The 18965-nt window shown below is 41.9% G+C and overlaps 1 pseudogene; it reads right to left on the minus strand.

The window, feature by feature from the left end:
• The window catches only part of LOC131917010 (NACHT, LRR and PYD domains-containing protein 1a-like), a 51350-nt pseudogene extending 33492 nt beyond the window's left edge, over positions 1 to 17858 (minus strand).
• Positions 17859 to 18965: the final 1107 nt, after the last annotated feature.

Consider the following 18965-nt stretch of genomic DNA (forward strand, 5'->3'; position numbering starts at 1 on the left):
CAACTCACCTCTGAAATCATTGTCTTCTGTAGGACAACATCTAACATCTCCTGAGTGTAGCAGGCTGACAACTAATGAGTGTGGCCAAGGCCTGCCTGGTTCAGGTCATGTCTGCTTAAGGTGCCAAGGGAGAGCTCAGCTCTTCCTAGGCTGTGCTCTCTAAGACCTCTCATCTGGGATATATCTGCTACCATGCACATCTAAGTCCTTTTCAGTTTTGTCACACTTAAAAACATCTGAGGCAGCAAGTTAATGAGTTTGACAAAAAAAGCATGTGGACTAGAATTTGTTTCCCAAGATCCCCTGTACATGCTTCATTTGCATTGTGGTCCCTGTTATTCCAGGCTCAGAAAATTGAGTCAAGGGATCCACAGAGCAAGGTGTCCAGCTAGACTTGCCCCATGGATGAGAGGCTCTGCCTGAATAAATGTGAGAGCAACTGAGGAAAATTCCAGATATCAATTTAGGGTGCTCACAGGCACACATTATAACCCCCCACATATGTATGCCCCAGCACATGCAAAGATGTACACCCATATACAAGACACACATATGCATATAGAAAGAAGAAAAGACCAATAAAAACCACAGATAATTGATAGAAATGGAAGATATCCTACTTAGTGAAGTAACCATGCCCAGAGAAACAATGCCATATTTTTCTGTCATATGTGGATCATCTGACATATGATCATATATTATGTATATGATCCATATGTTTATACATGTATGTTTAATTTATTATTTTTAAAGTTTCTTTTAAGTTGAATTTTGAGAATTTTCTTCATCCATACCATATTTAATCATTTCCACCCTTCTTAGTCTCCCCTTTAATTCCTCCTGTGTCCCCTCCTTTCCTCTTAAATTCTCCTTTTCTTCTTTAATGACTGTTACATCCACACATCATACATACATACGTATATACATTCATACATACATGCATGCACACACATTGTGCCGAGTCTATGTAGTGTTGCTGTTATATATTTAATGTTGATCACTTGGGATTGGATAACCTATTAGGGACTCATCTCAGGAGAAGACTGAGTCTTTCTCTCTCTCTCTGTCAGCTGCCATTAATTGCCTGTAGCTTTCATCTAGAGGTGGAACCATGAGAGACCTATTTGGAATGTCTCTAGAGGTCAGGAAACTATAATGAGCACAAGAGAGGGGTAGAGTGACAGACTTTAAGAGGTGGAGACAGAGTAGAACCATTGTGATCGAAAATGTTTAAGTGAAGTTTAAGTAGTTCAAGGTTTAAGTGAGGATAGAAATTTTGTGATGGGTAGAGGAGTGGGTGGGATGAGTAAACCAAAACCAACAATGCATGAAAGATCCTATGAACATACCACTTTGTAAGCTGATCAAAAATATAACTTAGATAAATATAGGCTAGTGAGCAATGGGTGCTCTGTGCTTTCTTCAGAAGATATGAGTTATTAAAAGGAAACTCCAGTGCCAAGCATGAAGTATCTCCCTGAGAGTTACTGGTCAGGGAGGATGCAGAGACTCCAAAACCAGCAAAGCCTGTTGCTGTTGCTCTTGGTGGTCTACCAGAAATAGAGTTAAGACCTTATTGCTGAAGACACAACATACTTTTGTTACAGGATGTAGGGAAACCAAGTTGGAACAGACATGAAACTTCTTCCATGCTGAGTAAATGTCACAGTACTGAGAGGTGCTATGAGGACACTGGGGGAGAAAGTCATCAATGATATTACCTGATGGTGACCCTGGGTGCTGCAAAACTGACATGCCAGGTGAGACATGCTCTCAGATGCGATAATGACATGGAGGTTATAGGGTAGCCATCTGCCTCCTGATCAGATTTGAAGAATTTCTAATTAGATTTAAATTCTGCATTCATAGCCCCTAGGGAAATACCTATTGCTATTTTGCTAAATGGGCATATTGTTAATCTGCCTTCTGAATATTTATTGCTTATACCCATAGATTAATGTTTCCCTCAACTATTATTGCTTGGTTTTGTGCAGATCTGTGGAAGAAATAGGGTCACTCCAGGATGATTTTTTTGCTTAGAAGCAGCAGGGGAGCCAGTTTCTGGTGAACCGACTACCACTGCTTCACAAAAGACCATTTTTTAAATTGTTATACAATTTATACCTTAGCAAGTTAATTTCTGCTTACCAAACCTCTTATATGAAGCTCCTCTAAGGAAACAAATTCAAAGCAATTCTCAGTCACATGGCATCTTGGTTTTCCAAGTTTTTCAGAGGGTTTGAACCCTTTAGGAAGAACTCAGATATGATTCAAACACTTCAAACAGAAGGTAGTCATTACAAAAGGTAACAGTCACAAAAGGCAGTTCAATGCACATGTGCTAACATTATGGAATTCAAGTCAGCTGCAGTGCTCTGTGAGATTTCCTCCTATACTCAACCTTGGCCAGATAAACTTCTCTCTGTAGTCAGAAGCAATGAATGTAGAGACTCATAGTGAAAATGCTGATTAAGTGTCTGTTGAGTGCTTGGCTCTAAGTGGGATATCTAAGTATGATCACCAAAGTTCTGGGAACATTGCAAAAGAGTTGGAAGAAAGAATGAAAGATGTGGAGGGCAGGAAGGAGCGCTATGAGATGTATTTTTCTGGAGGTTACATGGATGTTGTACTGACTAGAGCTATAGCTGTTTGTGCATGACTTGCATAATATCAACCCAACAAGGTCAGTCATTATTCTATCAGACAACACTAATTGGATTGAGAGGTTTTAAAAAACAAATCAAGAATGAGAACCACAAAATAAAAAAACAGAGAAGACATGAAAATGGGAGCCAATGGTTGAGAGGGTGTCCTGGGGTAGTGAGTAGATGGAATTTTGGAGTGAATATGATCAAGCTACAGTATATAAAGATATGAACTTTTAAAACAAATAAATAAAAGTTATTCTAGACCTGAACTCGCAGACACAGCAACTCTTTACTCTGCTGTCACCACAGCGACTTGCCAGGGATCCTAATCTCCTCCAAGACCCTTTCTCTCCCTATGGGACTCACCTGATTACCAGGAACATCTTTGTTATTCCCGCATCATGAGACCCCCAGAGACCATCAGGAGTCTGAGTTCCTATGCAAAAGCGAAGAGCCTTTATTGCAAGCTCAAGCTTGGGCTTCCTATGCATTCCAACAAAGTGGTTGGATCAGGGAGAACATTGAGCTCAGTTATGGAAGGGTTTTAAGGAGTAAAAGATGGGGGTAGGGCAAACCAGATTGAGATGGGGGTTGAACTCTTGACTGGGCAGAAGTAGGGCAACAGGCTAACTAGTAAGGAGGACCCTAGGAAGAACACATGGATCGCCCAGTGATGGAGAAATGGATGAGATCTTCATGAACAAACTGGGGGTGGGGGTGGGGTAAGAGAGGGCAAGGGATGGGGGATGAGAGCTTAGGGAAGTGGAAGGTTCAAGCTGGAATGGGAACAGAGTGGGAGAGCAAGGAAAAAGATACCATGATAAATGAAGACACCATGGGAATAGGGAGAAGCAGAGTGCTAGGGAGGTTCCCAGGAAACCACAAGGATGACTCCACCATAGACTACCGGCAATGGTTGAGAGGGTGCCTGAGCTGACCACTCTGGTGGTCGGATGACTGAATACCATAACTGTCATCATAGAACCCTCATCCAGTGACTGATGGAAGCAGATGCAGAGATCTATAGCTGGGTCCCAGGCGGAGCTCCAGGAGTCCAATCAATGAGAGAGAGGAGGAATTCTATTAGCAAGAGATATCGAGACCATGATTGGAAAAAGCACAGCGACAACCAGCCAAACTAGGGGAAACACATGAACTGTGGACCAATAGCTGAGGAGCCACCATGGTACTAGACTAGGCCCTCTGGATAAGCGAGACAGTCAGACAGTCGTTTAGCTTGAACTGTTTGGGGGGCCCCCAAGCAGTGGGATTGGGACCTGTTTCTAGTGATTGAGCCGGTTTTTTGGAGCCTAGTGCCTATGGTGAGACACTTTGTGAAGTCTTGGTGCAGGGAGGAGGGGCTTCGACCTGCCTCAACTGAATGTACCAGGCTCTGCTGACTCTCTGTGGGAGACCTTGCCTTGGAGGAGGTGGGAATGGGAGATGTGGGTTGGAGGGGAAGGCTGAGGGGTAGGAGGAGGGAAGACAGGGAAACCTGTGGTTGGTATGTAAACTGAATAGAAAATCTCTTAATAAAAAAAAAGAAGTGTTGTCAAACAGGAATTGGTACTGGTGTTACTGCAAGAAAACTGGCAACTTGTAGACAAGTGATATAAGCTATCCTTTATGTTTTAGAGCATTTAATACTTGTTTTTCTCTGTTCTGACTGGTTCCCAACAGAGCACAGTTTGTGGCTTTTCCTGGTTATTGTAATGGTAAGGCCTAGTCCCTATGCTGTTAGTCTGTAACCTGTCATGGCTGCACTAATGTTAAGTTAGGCCTCTTCAATCTTAACTTATCCTGGTGGTGTGGAGACAGAGATATTCTATCTGCCCTCTCTGGAGCACCCCCTCCCAATTCCTGATAGGCCTGCAGTTGCTTCCCATGGATCATGAACTCCTGATTTATTTCCCTTCCTTTGGGACTCACTAGATTACAGACCCTTCTCCACCAAGAAACCTCTAGCCCAGTCATGTGGCACAGAGAAACATGTAAGCTACATGTGCTCTGTTTTCTTTCCAGGACAGCCATCCTGACAACTCTCATCAACCCATGGCTACTTATACCACAGCCATTCTTCAGGCTCACCTTGACCTACACATCCTGTTCTTAGGTCTAGCCTGGTGAGTTTGTGTAACCCTGCCTTGAATGTACCCTCTCCAATCCCCAGACCTGGCCCCAGCCCAGGCTGGTGAGGTCCACCTGCACCCTTTCTAGCCCCAGGTTGAGGCAGGGTGGCACATCCTGAGTATAAGCCCAGCCTGCTGTTCTCATATCAGAAGCAACAAAAGAAGCCCACACACCCAGGTGTCACTGCAATAACAAGATGAAAGGTCAAGACTGTATTTGCCCCCTCCCAATTCAACAGTGCCATAGAAACATTCTTCAGAGATAATTACCTAGATGGACCCTAGGACCAAGAATTCAGCTGAACAATCATAAACCTCAAAGAATTAAGGAGTTTAAAGAAGTCAGAAACAACTTGATGAATGAGCTTAAAGAGAATAGATGCCTGAGTGCTGTGCAAGAAACACGAACATAAGGCTAAATAAAACAACAAAGGTAATCCAGGATTTGTAAATGGAGTTCAACAAAGAGATAGAAATAGTGAAGAGAACTCAAGCTGAACTGAAGATGAAATTGAAAAAGTTGAGAGCTCAATTAGAAAAGTCTTATAAGTAGAATGGAGCAAGTAGAAGACAGAATACAAAGACACAAAGTTAAATAGATGAATTAGACCACATAAGCAAAGACTATTTAAAAACTAAAACAAACAAATAAACAAAAACTGGATGAACTTGTAGGAAGCTCAAGGAACCACAAAAAGACCGAATCTTCTATTTAAAGGCATAGATGAAGGAGAATACTACCAGGTCAATGCACAGACCAGCTCTTACCCTAAATCAGAAAAGATAAACCCATACAGATATAAGAAGCAAATATATTACTTGTAGAAAGGATCAGAAAAAAAAAACTTCCCATGACATATTAGAATTAGAACACTAAATAGGCAGAGCAAAGAGAGGGTATTGAAAGCTATAAGAGAAACAACGGCTCAAGTCAAATATAAAGACAACACATCAGAATAACAGCTGATTTTTCCATGGAAACTTTGAAAGTCAGAAGGTCGGAGAGCAATGCACTCCATATTTTAAAGGCAATGAATGACAATTTTGACTAACTGTACCCAACAAAACCATCTGTCATTGTTGAAGGAGAAAGAAAAAAATTCCACTGTACAAACAGGTTAAAATAATTCATGTCCAGTAAGCCAGCCTTGCAGAGAATACTTGAAGTAATACTTATACTGAAAAGAGGAATAAGTCTAGCTAAGAGACAGTAGAAGGAAAACTTAATTACTGAAACATACAGTGTGACTAAGACCTCCAACAGGAAACAACAACAAAATTCTTATGATTAACATACACACCTTTCAGTAGCAACTTCAATAGTGTTAATGGCATCTGTTCCCTAATAAAAGGCTGGCTTGATGGATTAAGAAAGGAAATCACTCTTTCTGTTGTCTATAATTATTCATCTTGGCTTTAAAGATAGGCAGCACCTTGCAGAGAAAGGATGGAAACTATTCCTAGCAAATGAGACCAGGAGGCAAGCAGGTGCTGCTATTCCAGTACCTGAAAAAAATAGACTTCAAACTAAAATGAATCAGGAGAGATAAATAAGGACACATCATTATAACGAAGGGATTAGCCAAAAAGACATTACAATCCTAAAAATATATGCACCAAACTCTGGTGGTCCTAATATTGTAAAAAGTATAGTACTGGAATGCAAGCACAGACTAACATCAACCTAAGAAGAGGATTTGATTTCATACTCCACTTTCTCTAACACAGAGCTCATCTGGACAAAAAAAACTGACAGAAAAACATCAGAATTAAATGACATCATACATCAAATGGACTTGACAGATATCTACAGAATATTCCACCAAAACAACAAAGAATATATTTTTTACTCAGCAGCCCAAGGAAGTTTATCTCAAATAAACCACATCTCAGGATACAAAGCAAATCTTGACAAATTCAGAAAAGTTGAAATACCTCAGTGTATTCTGTTTGACCATAATAAAATAAAACTTAAAATCAACAGCAAACAAATCTGCAGTAAGTACACAAACTCATGGAGATTAAACTACTCATTACTGAATAATGAATAAGTCAAGGAAGAAATCAAGAAAGAAATAAAAACTCTGTAAATAAATGAAAGGAAAACACAATGGAACAAAACCTCTGTGATGAGTTAAAAGCAGTCATATAAGCCGAGCGGTGGTGGCGCATGCCTTTAATCCCAGCACTTGGGAGGCAGAGGCAGGCGGATTTCTGTGAGTTCGAGGCCAGCCTGGTCTCCAAAGCGAGTTCCAGGAAAGGTGCAAAGCTACACAGAGAAACCCTGTCTCGAAAAACCAAAAAAAAAAAAAAAAAAAAAAAAAAAAAAAAAAAAAGCAGTCGTATAAGGGAAAATTATAGGTCCAAGTACCTACATTAAATGTCAGAAAGATCACAGACAAATGACATAATGAAGAGACTCAAGAGTTTGGAAAAAAAAACAAGAATAAATCAACCACAAATCCAGTAGATGGCAAAAAATAATAATAAAAAACAGAAAAAAAACAGGCAGAAGTTAATGAAGTAGAAAAAAGGAAAAGAATACAAAGAATCAATGAATCTACGAGCTGGTTCTTTGAGAAAATAAAGAAGACTGACAGACACTTGTCCCAACTAACCAAAAGAAAAAAGAGAGTTTCCAAATGAACAGAATCAGAAATGAAAAGGGAAACATTACAACAGACAACAAAGAAATTCAGAATTGTACAAGGAAATACTTTAAAAACTTGTACTCTATTGAGTTATAAAATTAAAAGAAATGCACAAAATTCTGGATTCATCCAAGTCTCCAAAGTTAAACCAATAAGAGATCCACAAGCTGAACAGACAAATAACAAATAAGGAGTTTGAGACAGTAATAAAAAGCCTTCTGACTAAAATCAGCCAGGCAGAGACAGTTTTACAGCAGAATTCTACCAGATTCCCAAACAAGATGTACAATTCTTCTAAAGTTATTCATAAAACAAACAAACAAACAAACAAACCACCATGCCCATAGAAACAGGAGCACTTCCAAACTTCTTCTATGTAGCCAGTATAACTCTAATACCAAAACAAGATAAGCACACACACACACACACACACACACACACACACACACACACCACATAAATACACACACACACATAAACACAAAACAAAACAAACAAAAATCCCTCAAAAACTACATGCTAATTTCCCAGAAGAACATGGAAGAAAAAAATCCTTAATAAAATACTTGTAAACTGATTGCAGTCATATGCAAAAAAGAATATCCACCACGATCAAGTTGGTTTTCTACTGAGAAGCAGGGGTGGTTCAACAAACATATAAATGGTTGTTGGAAAGAAAACGGTCTTCATAGGGAGTGGCACTATTAGGAGGTGTGTCATTGTTGGAGGAAGTGTATCACTGTGGGGGTGGGCTTTGAGGTCTCTTATGATATCCATGTGGATACAGACTCCTTCTACTGCCTGCAGATCAAGATGTAGAACTCTCATCTCCTTCTCCAGCACCATGTCTGACTGAATGTAGTCATGTCCCATCATGATGGTATGGATTAAACCTCTGAAACTATAAACCAGCCCCAGTTAAATGTTTTCTTTTATAAGAGTTGTCATGATCATGGTGTCTCTTCAGAGCCTTAGGAACCCTAACTAAGACAATATACAAGCTAATTAAGATAAAAAAATCATATAAATGGGCTTAAAATTACATGATTATCTCAATAGATGCAGAAAAAGCCTTTGATGAAATCTAAAATTCCTTCATGAGAAAAGTTGTAAAGAGAATAGGATCAGAGGACCCATACCTTAATATAATGAACGCTTTCTATAACAAACACACAGTTAACATTTTTCTAAATGTAGAAAGATTTCCCAGTAATCCAGTTAAAATCATGAATGAGAAAGGGCTGCACAATATTCTCACTCCTTTTCTTCCTTAAAAGTTTTTTCATTTTATTTTTTATTCTATGTATATGGGTCTTTTGCCTGGATGCAAGTCTGTGCACCACATGTGCACAGTGGCCTCAAAGGTCAGAAGAGGGTGTCAGATCCCCTGGACCTGGACTGACGGACAGCTGTAAGCTGCCATGTGGGTGCTGGAAACTGATCCCAGGTCTTCTGGAAGAACGGCCTGTGCTCTCAACTGCTGAGCCTCCTCTCCATCACCCCTCCCCCACTCCTTTTCATATAGTGCTCAAAGCAGGAGCTGGAGCAACAAGGCAAGAGAAGGAAATTAAATGAAAGCAAATAGGAAAAGAAATCAAATTATCTCTCACATGATATGACATTGTATATAAGAGACTTCCTTAAATGATCAGCAATTGCATCAAAGTGGCAGGATAAAAAAATAACGTAACAAAAATGATTAGCCTTTCTATCCACTGCCAACAAATATGCTGAGAAAGGGATCATGAACACTTTCTGATTTCCTACAGCCTGACAGAAAATAACATATTTAAGAATAAGCCCAACTAAGAAGTGAAAGACTTCTACAGTGAAAACCTCAAATCCATGAATAAACAGATTGAGAAAGACACAAGAAAATGGAGAGAACTCCCATGCTTGTAGATTGGCAGAATATTGTGAAAAATGAGCATTTTACAAAGAGCAATTTACAGATTCAATGCAATCCCAATCAAAATGCCCACAACATCTATTAAAGATTTTAAAACTTTTTTCCTTTTTAAGAAAGATTATTTTATTTCATGTTTATGAATATATTGCCCAAATGGATGTATGTGTACCATGTTTATGCCTGGAGCCCATGGAGGTCAGAAGAGAACACTGAATCTGGAGCTCAAGGTACAGATGATTGTGAGCCAAGGCATGGGTGCTGGGAACTGAACCTGGGTCCTCTACAAGAGCAAACAAGTGCTCTTAACCACAGAACAATTTCTCTAGTCTCTGCACCCACCACAACACTTTTTTTTTTTGGAGACAGAGTCTCTCTATATAGCTATGGCTCTCTAAAAACTCATTATGCACACTGTGCTGGCTTTGAACTCTCAGAGATCTGCCTGCCTCTGTCCATTGAGTACTGTGATACAAATGTGTGACACCATGCCTGTTTTATCACAACACTCTTCACAGAAATAGTACTGTGATACAGATGTGTGACACCATGCCTGTTTTATCACAACACTCTTCACAGAAATAGTAAAAGGATCTTAAAATTCACATGGAGCCACAAAAGACCCTAGATAGCCAAAGCAGTCCTGAGCTAAACAATGCTGGAGGGATTACCATTCCAGATTTCAAGATTTATTACAGTGCTAGAAATGAAATAATAAATTTGGTAAGTAAATGTATATAACTAGAAAATATTATATTAAATGTGGTAACCCAGACCTAGGAAGACACACTCATTTTCTCTCTCATTTGTGGTTCCTACCTTCAAATCTTCAGATGTTATTATGCAACCTGGAGTCTCTGCAGAAACCAGGGAAGAGAAAAGGGACCATGAGTTGGGGAGGAGCTCTAGAGAGAGGGGAATAGAATGATAAGGTTCTATATGGGAAAAAATGAAGTGAGGGGTCTTTAATTGGTGAAAGGGAGTGAGGACAATGTTGAAGTGAGAGAGGAGGGATAAACAACACAAAGGATATTATTCAGGGAGTCGCCTTGCTTTCTATGTACTTAAAATTACATATAGTACTTCTAAGTGCATACGTTTACACACACATGTACAAACATATGCACACACATACATTAATGATGATATTCCATTTGGGATGATATTGCTTCTCCAAAAGCCATTAGATTATCTAATATAACCTCTAGTAACAGGCATGAGAAGCCTTCTTTTGAGTTGTTAGTCTAGGGAATACATTCGACCCCCAAGACAATAAAGGATATAGCTGTTGCTTTTGGTTGCCACTTAGAAGTTGAAGGTTAAGTCCTTACTGCCGAAATCACTTCACACTTTGGACACAGGACTTGGAGTAGAAGAGGTATATCTGATCCAGAAATAATCTCCCTGAAGACCAGCTTTCTTAGTTCTAGAAGGAGCACTGTGAACTGCCAAGGGTGGAAAGCAACCAGTAGTCCTACTATACTGGCTAGTTTTATGTCAATTCAACACAATCTAGAGTCACCAGAGAGGAGGGAGCCTCAACTGAGAAAATGCCTCTACAAGATCTGGTTGTGGGCATGTCTGTGAGACATTTTCTTAGTTAGTTATTGATGGGAGAGGGGCCAGCACATTACCTGTGGTGCCATGCCTGGGTTAGTGTCCTGTTTTCTATAAGAAAACAGACTGAGAAAGCTATGAAGAGCAAGCCAGTAAGCAGTACTCTTCCATGGCTTCTGCATCAGCTCCTGCCTGCAGGTCACAGTTCTGCTTGAGTTCCTATCCTGACTTCCTTTGAAGATGAACTGTGATGTGGAAATGTAAACTGAACAAACCTATCCCCCAAGTTTCTTTGGTCATGGTGTTTCATCACAGCAATAGTAACCCTAACTAAGACACCTACCTACCCAACTGTGGCACCTATGAACCATGATTATGGCAAGGCATCTCAAAGGTGCAATGGTGGCACTTATATCTTGGTGGTAACCAACAGCTGCCTAACTGGACTTAAAGGTCACTCAACAGGAAGGAAATAATGCCTTGTGCTGTAGATCTAGCCATGGCTAGTGAGGTCAAGGATCTTAGAGGACACACTACTCTTGTCACTGTACTAAACCAGTCTAATACCTCATTGCATGCTAAGTACTTGTCCTTATACCCAGAGATGAGTATAGCTCTTCCCTATCATCAAGAAGCTTTCAGATGAGGATGGAAACCATCACATTAACTCACAAGGGGTTAAAATGCAGGTAATAATTGACTGGTGAGATAAATACCTCCAATGGCTATATTAACAACACAACCCCTACACCTAATGCTCAGGGAACGTTGTGGAAGAAGAGAAAGGAAAATGAAAATTGTAAGAGCCAGAAAACTAGGAAGTCTGCTTTAAGATTGTGTCTAAAGATATGGTAGGGAAGCTGCATCCATGATATCTCAGTACAGCTGCTTAAAGAAGACATGAACAATGACTACACCAATTGATATGCCATTGTGGATGGGAGTATCTCCCAGGGCCCCATCTCTAGATGAAGAGCTGTGGTCACTTAATGACTGCTGAGAAGGAGTGTTAGTCTTTCCCAGGGATGTTTCCCTAATGGTTATCTAACATCAGGTGGTCTCAAGTAGCTCTATAATCATACACATACAAGCAACACTACATGGACTCAGAAGTTGCATTTAAATATTTATTTGAATATATATATATATACTCACACACGTGTGTGTGTGTGTGTGTGTGTGTGTGTATGTGTGTGTGACACAATAATAATTAAAGAAAAAGAGGCCATGAACTTGGGAGAGATCAGAGTGGGACTGTAAGAGAAAAGTTATTCTAAAAAACAAGAAAGAGAACCTTTGTTTCTTAGGTTTGGTGTTCCTTAGAAAATTCCGTGCATCAATGCTGTTAATAAATTTTGTTTTGCTGGGTGGTGGTGGTGCACACCTTTAATCCCAGCACTTGGGAGGCAGAGGCAGGCAGATCTCTGTGAGTCTGAGGCCTCCCTGGGCCACAGAATGAGTTTCAGGAAAGGTGCAGAGCTACACAGAGAAACCCTGTCTTGAAAAAACAAAAACAAAAAATTTTGTTTTAATATTCTCATGACAAGGGGTCAACAAACTCCATTGAAACACACACACACACACACACACACACACACACACACACACACACACACACAGGTACCTGGATATATTTGGCCAATGTTTCTCAACCTCAGCTGGTCACTTGTTTTTGTAAGCTCAGAATAGCAGTTATGAGTGCAGACAGTTAGATTAAAATCAGAAGAAGAATATTTCATGTCAGGAAGAGTATATGAAATTCAAAATTCAGTGTTTAGTGTAAGAGGACTGCTCATGAAGGAAAGGAAGAATTCTGAAGGGAGGGGGAGGGAGAGGACAAGAAAGGGTAATAGAGCAGGTATGTCATGAAAGGAGGGAGGCTATCTGGGGAGAGAGAGGGACCAGGAAGAGAGGGAGGGGCAGAGGGGAGGACAGCAGCAGAAAAATAAGAGTTTGATGATGTTTATATATGAAAATTACATGAAGTCCATCTCTGGATGCTAACAAAAAAAAGAAGGAAAGAAAGGAAGAAAAAAGGAAGAAAGGAAGGAGAAGGGAAGGGAAGGAGAGAGAGAGAGAGAGAGAGAGAGAGAGAGAGAGAGAGAGAGAGAGAGAGAGAGAGAGAGAAAGAGCATGACATTGTACAGTACCTCAGTGAAACATCAACATGAAAGAAAAAGAACATCAATAAACACAGCATCACTGGAGCACAGCACGGTTATTATTTGTTGTTCTGTTGCCTCTGCTGTCTTTGAGACTGTGTCAGCAGAGCTGTACAGGTGTGACAGAGACCCACAAGTCTACAATATCAGACGTTATGTACTTTACTCCGAGTTTCCCAACTTTCCTCTTGATACATCACAAAGGATGCCATGTGGATTGAGCATTTACTATGAAGCTGTTGTTGGATATCAAGTTATTCAAGTTCTCAGATGAGACACCCCTTCGGGACATAGAATGAATGAAATGTCCCTTCAAAAAGACCCTTCAATTGGTCTTTTCTCTGTTGTTAATAATAGCTAATACAGAAGCCATTTCCCCATCACCCTGCCTGCCAGGATCCTCTAATCCAATGGACTGTTTAGTTACAGCAACTTTTAGTCCTCATAGCTTCAAACTTGCTTTTTTCAGTTTTAAGGTTACCTATGGATGTTATTGCATTTGTATGTTTCTATAATATCGCAATATGGAAGATCATATTGCATAAAAAACAATCAAATACTCAAAATGTACTTCTCATGAAACTATTTTGCCTTGAATTAATAGAAAAAGGGGAACATGGTGGAGGTCAGTCTCTGTTCAGGTAGTGTCACTAAAAGACAGGGAATATGAGAAGTGCCAACATCTCCTGCATCTGTTGAACAGATCTGAGTCTCTGGAACACTAGATGACTCATAATGGAGTCCCAGCTAACTGGAAATCTTCTAATTTGGTGCCAAAGCCCAGGGTATTGCTTGCTTCCTGCTCTTTGTCTGCAGACACACTGCATAGGAATACTGCCCCCCCCCCCCCCATAATGTGGGTTACGTGTCATTTGGACTCATTGGGCAGTAACTTGATATGATCTTACGTAATTGGATAATGTATGCATATATGCCAGTGAACATACAGATTAAACCAAATCTGTACCTTGATGATGTTCTCCAGAATCTGCTTTTCAGGAAACTCTTCCTGACTCCCTCTCCCTCACACTTCCCTAACCCAAGTGAGAGGAAGAAAAACCCCACACTATAAGATGCCTCAAGTCAGAGATCCATGGCTAGGCTCCGGGTGGATCTCTGGGAGTCCAATTAGCGAGAATGAGGAGGGTTTATATGAGTGAGAATTGTTGAGACCAAGGTTGGATAAAGCACAGGGACAAATAGCCAAATGAATGGAAACATATGAACTATGAACCAATGGCTGAGGGGTCCCCAACTGGATCAGGCCCTCTGAATGGATGAGACAGTTGATTGGCTTGATCTGTTTGGGAGGCATCCAGGCAGTGGGACCGGGTCCTGTGCTCATTGCATGAGTTGGCTGTTTGAAACCTGGGGCCTATGCAGGATCGCTTGGCTCGGCCTGGGAGGAGGGGACTGGACCTGCCTGGACTGAGTCTACCAGGTTGATCTCAGTCCTCGGGGGAGGCTTTGCCCTGGAGGAGGTGGGAATAGGGAGTGGGCTGGGGGGAAGGTGAAGGGGGCGGGAGGGGGGAGAACAAGGGAATCCGTGACTGATATGTAGAACTGAATTGTATTGCAAAATAAAAATAAAAAAATTAAAAATGAGTATTATTAGTTACTATTATCTGTGCATAAAAAAAAGATGCCTCAAGTCCTTCCTATTTTTCTTTCCCCCTTTCTTTTTAGAATGGGAAGTGGTGGGACTAAATAAGTCAGTTGATGCATTTTAAGCCTGGGCCATATTTTAAAGCCCTGGATTCTGCAAATTTACTGCAAGCTGGCAGTAGAAGAAGGAATGCTGTTCTTCGAGTGCAGCTCTGTTTTCAAAGGTGGTATCTCTCAGCACTGAGAGGCAGTATTGCTCAAGGTTGGGCCCTTGGCACTCGGAACCTGCATTTTCATGGATTTGGTGTGACTGTCCTCATTGACCCATGCCAGAGAGAGGAAGACAGAGGCATTATGTTTGTGAATGGTGACAGTGAAGGCTGAACCTCCACTTCTCTAAGCCTTGCTCTTCTTGTCTCCAAGGTGGGGACAACAGCAGTCTCTCTCTTAAGAGTGACTGTGAGATTTAAGTGTGAGTGAGATGCAAGGGAAGCCCTGGGCACAGGGCCTGGCATGAGTGGGTGCTCAGCAAACCCCTGATGACCCCTTGGCCACCTGGGAAGGTGAGTGATGAGGGATCCTGTGGTAATGGATTCTCCTGTCTGTCAGTTCCCTGCCCAGAAAGCTAGTTGTGTTCCTGTGCTGGAGAAGACACTATCCTTAATTCCAAGGGCCTCCTGGGAGCAGAATGTGCCCAACAGTGAGACTCCAGGAACAGGATCTCTAGGGTGGTTTCTAGGGCTCTCCAGGTCCAGAGTGCTGTGCTGGCACTTTGTCCCAGGGGACTGAGTCTTTGATCACGTCTTTGCTTCACCATCAGAAGCTCATGTGTGGCAGAGGAGAGATGCCCTCCCCTCCACCTCCTGCCCATCAATGCCTGAGACAGGTAGAGGAGCTGGCCCTTGGGTCCTATGAGTGGAAGAGCTGTCCCTGCCCCTCATCAGCTGCAGAACTGCAAAGAGTGGCCTCTGTATCTCATCTGGGCAACACAATAGAGATGATCTTAATGGTGTAGTTGTTGGAGAGCTGACCCTGAGGATTTGAAAGTAGGAGAACTGGCCCCATCTCTTCCTCATTGCTGCAAGAGGTGAATTAGCCAGGGCAAGGCTGGAGAGCTCACCCTGGTGGTGAGGAAAAGGGAGAACTGGCAGGCGGACCAACTCTACAGCTGTCTGGGCCCAGAACCAGGGTTATGTCTTGGCCGCCCCAACATCCACCCCATCTATGATGTGCTGTAACATGTGAGGGGACAAGACCCATAGACCCAAAGCTGCAGGATCTCCATGACACAGGACAACAATAGAAAAAGAGGAGTCCCAGTGAGGGCCAAGCATTGATAGTGTAGCAGAAACCAGAGGCCTCAAACCTGACCAATGACTCTTTGCAATGAACACTTGCAAGTAAAGATGGATGGATAAAGGGGTTTACTGTGTGACTCACTGTCACACTGCAGCCCCCATGATAAGGTTTTTAATTCCCAACTTTTCCTCCATTTTTTTCTCTTAAATTTTGTTTTATTTTGGGGTGATTGTGGTGCAGGGACAGAGGACAGATACAAAGGGATGGGAAAATGAATGGTATCAAGATACATGATGTAAAAGACACATAGAATAAACAGAAAGTAAAAAAAAAAGATAAGCTCATGTCACCTGGGCAGTGAATTTAGACTTTCAGCTGGAGGCTACCTTGTCCCAGGACCTTCCTGATTGCTGTGCTATGGGTTAGAAGGAGGTTCCCAGTCCTCAGACACTCCCTCTGATATTAGAAGATTGGGTGTATCTTGGCCTAAAACTCATGGTCCAGGGCAGGGGTGGGGTGGGGCTTGGGTTGGAAAAGCTTGGTGAAGGTGTGAACAGTGCTCTCGGAGTGAGAAAAGACAGAGAGAAAAGAGGTAGTTCCCCAACACCCACTGTGCTTCAGACACTTACACTTTGAACTCCTACAATGATCCTGTGAGATGGTGTGATGGTGTGATGGTGTGATGATGTGATGGTGTGATGGTGTGATGGCCAGTATTGTCAATGTCACAGGATCTAGAAATACCTAGCAGAAGTGTCCCTGGGAAGATTTGTGAGAGCTGGGTTAGGTAAACTGAGGTAGGAAGGTACACCTTAATTGCAGGTGGCCCCATCCCATGGGCTGGAGTCCTGGACTGAATAAAAAGGAAAAGTGAGCTGAGCTCCATCATTCATCTCTCTGTTTCCTGACTAGGCACAATGTGAGCAGCTGTCTCAGTTTCTTGCATCTAAGGCTTTTCTGTCCTGATGGATTATATTCTTGATCTGTGAGCCAAACAAACCCTTTCTTCTTTAAATTGCTTTTGTCACAATAACATGACAAGTAACTAGTACCCCGGGATTAGTAAATTTTAATAAGATCTCACTATGGAACTCAGGCTCCTCCAGCTTACTGTTTGTTGGGAAGAATGGAGTGTGAAAGGAGAGACAATGTTTAGGTGTGGACAGGATTTTCTCAGAGTAGTAGCAGGATGAAGGAGGAGGAAATTGTTTCTCAGGCTCCCATTGTTCTAGATTCCAGCCCTGCATCTGTCTCTATGTACTGTGAGCTTGGACAAGCTAACCTCTCTCTAGACCTTGTGCACTACAGAGAAGAGGCTACTTTGATGCCTGAGAAAGGGAAGAGGCTAGTGTGGCCTGCATAAGTTGAGTTAAAGGAAATCAGTAGAAGAAACTGGCTGAAGCTGAGGCAGGAGCCTACCCTCTTCTCAGGGTCCAGCTCCAGAGAACAGATCTTGGAGCTTCAGGCCTTCATGACCCCTGGGATCCTCAGGTCCCACTCATATTTTGAGCTGAACTCTGGGTGCCAGTTGTGCAAGGCTCACTGCTGACCCCATGGGTTCCAGTTTCTCCTTGTGTCAAATTTAACTTCGGCACTGCAGAGCCCAGAGGGATCAATTTCTAGCCTGTGACTCTTTGCACTCCACTATGGCTCCTCTGTTCTTCCATTTAAGTCCCCCAGCCAAGGTCCCCATAGGGGTGGAGGCTCACCTGTGAAGAAACATCATCAATGTGGCCTTGAAGTCCCATCCACAGCCCTCAGTTCAGCTTACCTTTGCTTTGGAATCCAGAGTCCTCAGGTTTCCATTTATCAAGTTTCTTCTGTGAGATCTGAAAGTGTCTCCAGAAATCATGGTCTGTGTTCAATAGTTCAGAGTCATCTGACCATTCAAGGAACTTCATGTTGGGTGTGCTTATGGATCTGAGCAATGAAGGATGTCCTGTGGGAAGGAGAGAGAGTGTTGTTTGTCAGAGAGGGCAGCTGTAGAAGCCAATCAAGCAATGCTGGGGTCCTACCTGCTCACCCTCATTCCCTTCTCTATAGTCTCATGGGGAAAAAGGCACTGTCACAAGTGCTGCTGGGAAATGGTCCTGCTCTGGGACCATGAAGTCCACACATCTGTCCTGGATCTACACTAGTCCTCTGTGGGAGTCTCTATTCCTCTCTGAGCCACAGCTCCCTAATGTGGAGCTCTGAGCTTCTGTCCCATGGGGATGCAAACTATAACAACAGCAGCAATTGCATGGGCTTATAATTATTGAACATTTATTGGATATTAGACTACTCACATTCAATGTGATTATCACTTTACTCCCATAGCCCAAGGAGACAGATGTTTACCCTCCCATTTCCCAGATGGACACATTGATGAGGCTTGTAATCTAACTCTGCCCAGCTTCAAAGTCTGGACTTGTAACTTCTGTGTCACTAAGTGTTTGTCTTGAGAGCTGGCTTGAACCCTGTGTCAGTCTTCTCAGAACCCTCCTAAATGCTTGACTCTTTCCACTACAGATTCTGGGTTTGATGATATTTATATATGAAAGTGTCATAGAATCCATCTATGGATGCTAGCCAAAAAAGATGAAAGAAAGAAAAGCATGATGTTGTACAGTACCACAGTAAAAACTTAAAGTGAAACAGAAAGGAACGTTGATAAACACACCATCATTGGAGCACAGCATGGCCATTTGCTCTGTTGTCTGTTTGTCTTTGAGACTGTGTCAGCAGAGCTGTACAGGTGTGACAGAGACTCACAAAGCCTACAATATCAGACATCATATCTTTTACCCAGTTTCCCACCTTTCCTCTTTATTCATCACAAAGCATGTCATGTGGATTGAGCATTTACCATGAAGCTGTTTTTGGATATTAAGCTATTCAAGTTTTCAGATGAGACATGGCATTGGGACTTAGAATGAATGAAAAGTGGCTTTCTCTTCAATTGGTCTTTTCTCTATTGTTGATAATAGCTAATGCAGAAGCCATATCCCCATCACCCTGTATGCCAG

Source organism: Peromyscus eremicus, chromosome 8a, assembly GCF_949786415.1.
Source record: "Peromyscus eremicus chromosome 8a, PerEre_H2_v1, whole genome shotgun sequence".
Taxonomy (NCBI): domain Eukaryota; kingdom Metazoa; phylum Chordata; class Mammalia; order Rodentia; family Cricetidae; genus Peromyscus; species Peromyscus eremicus.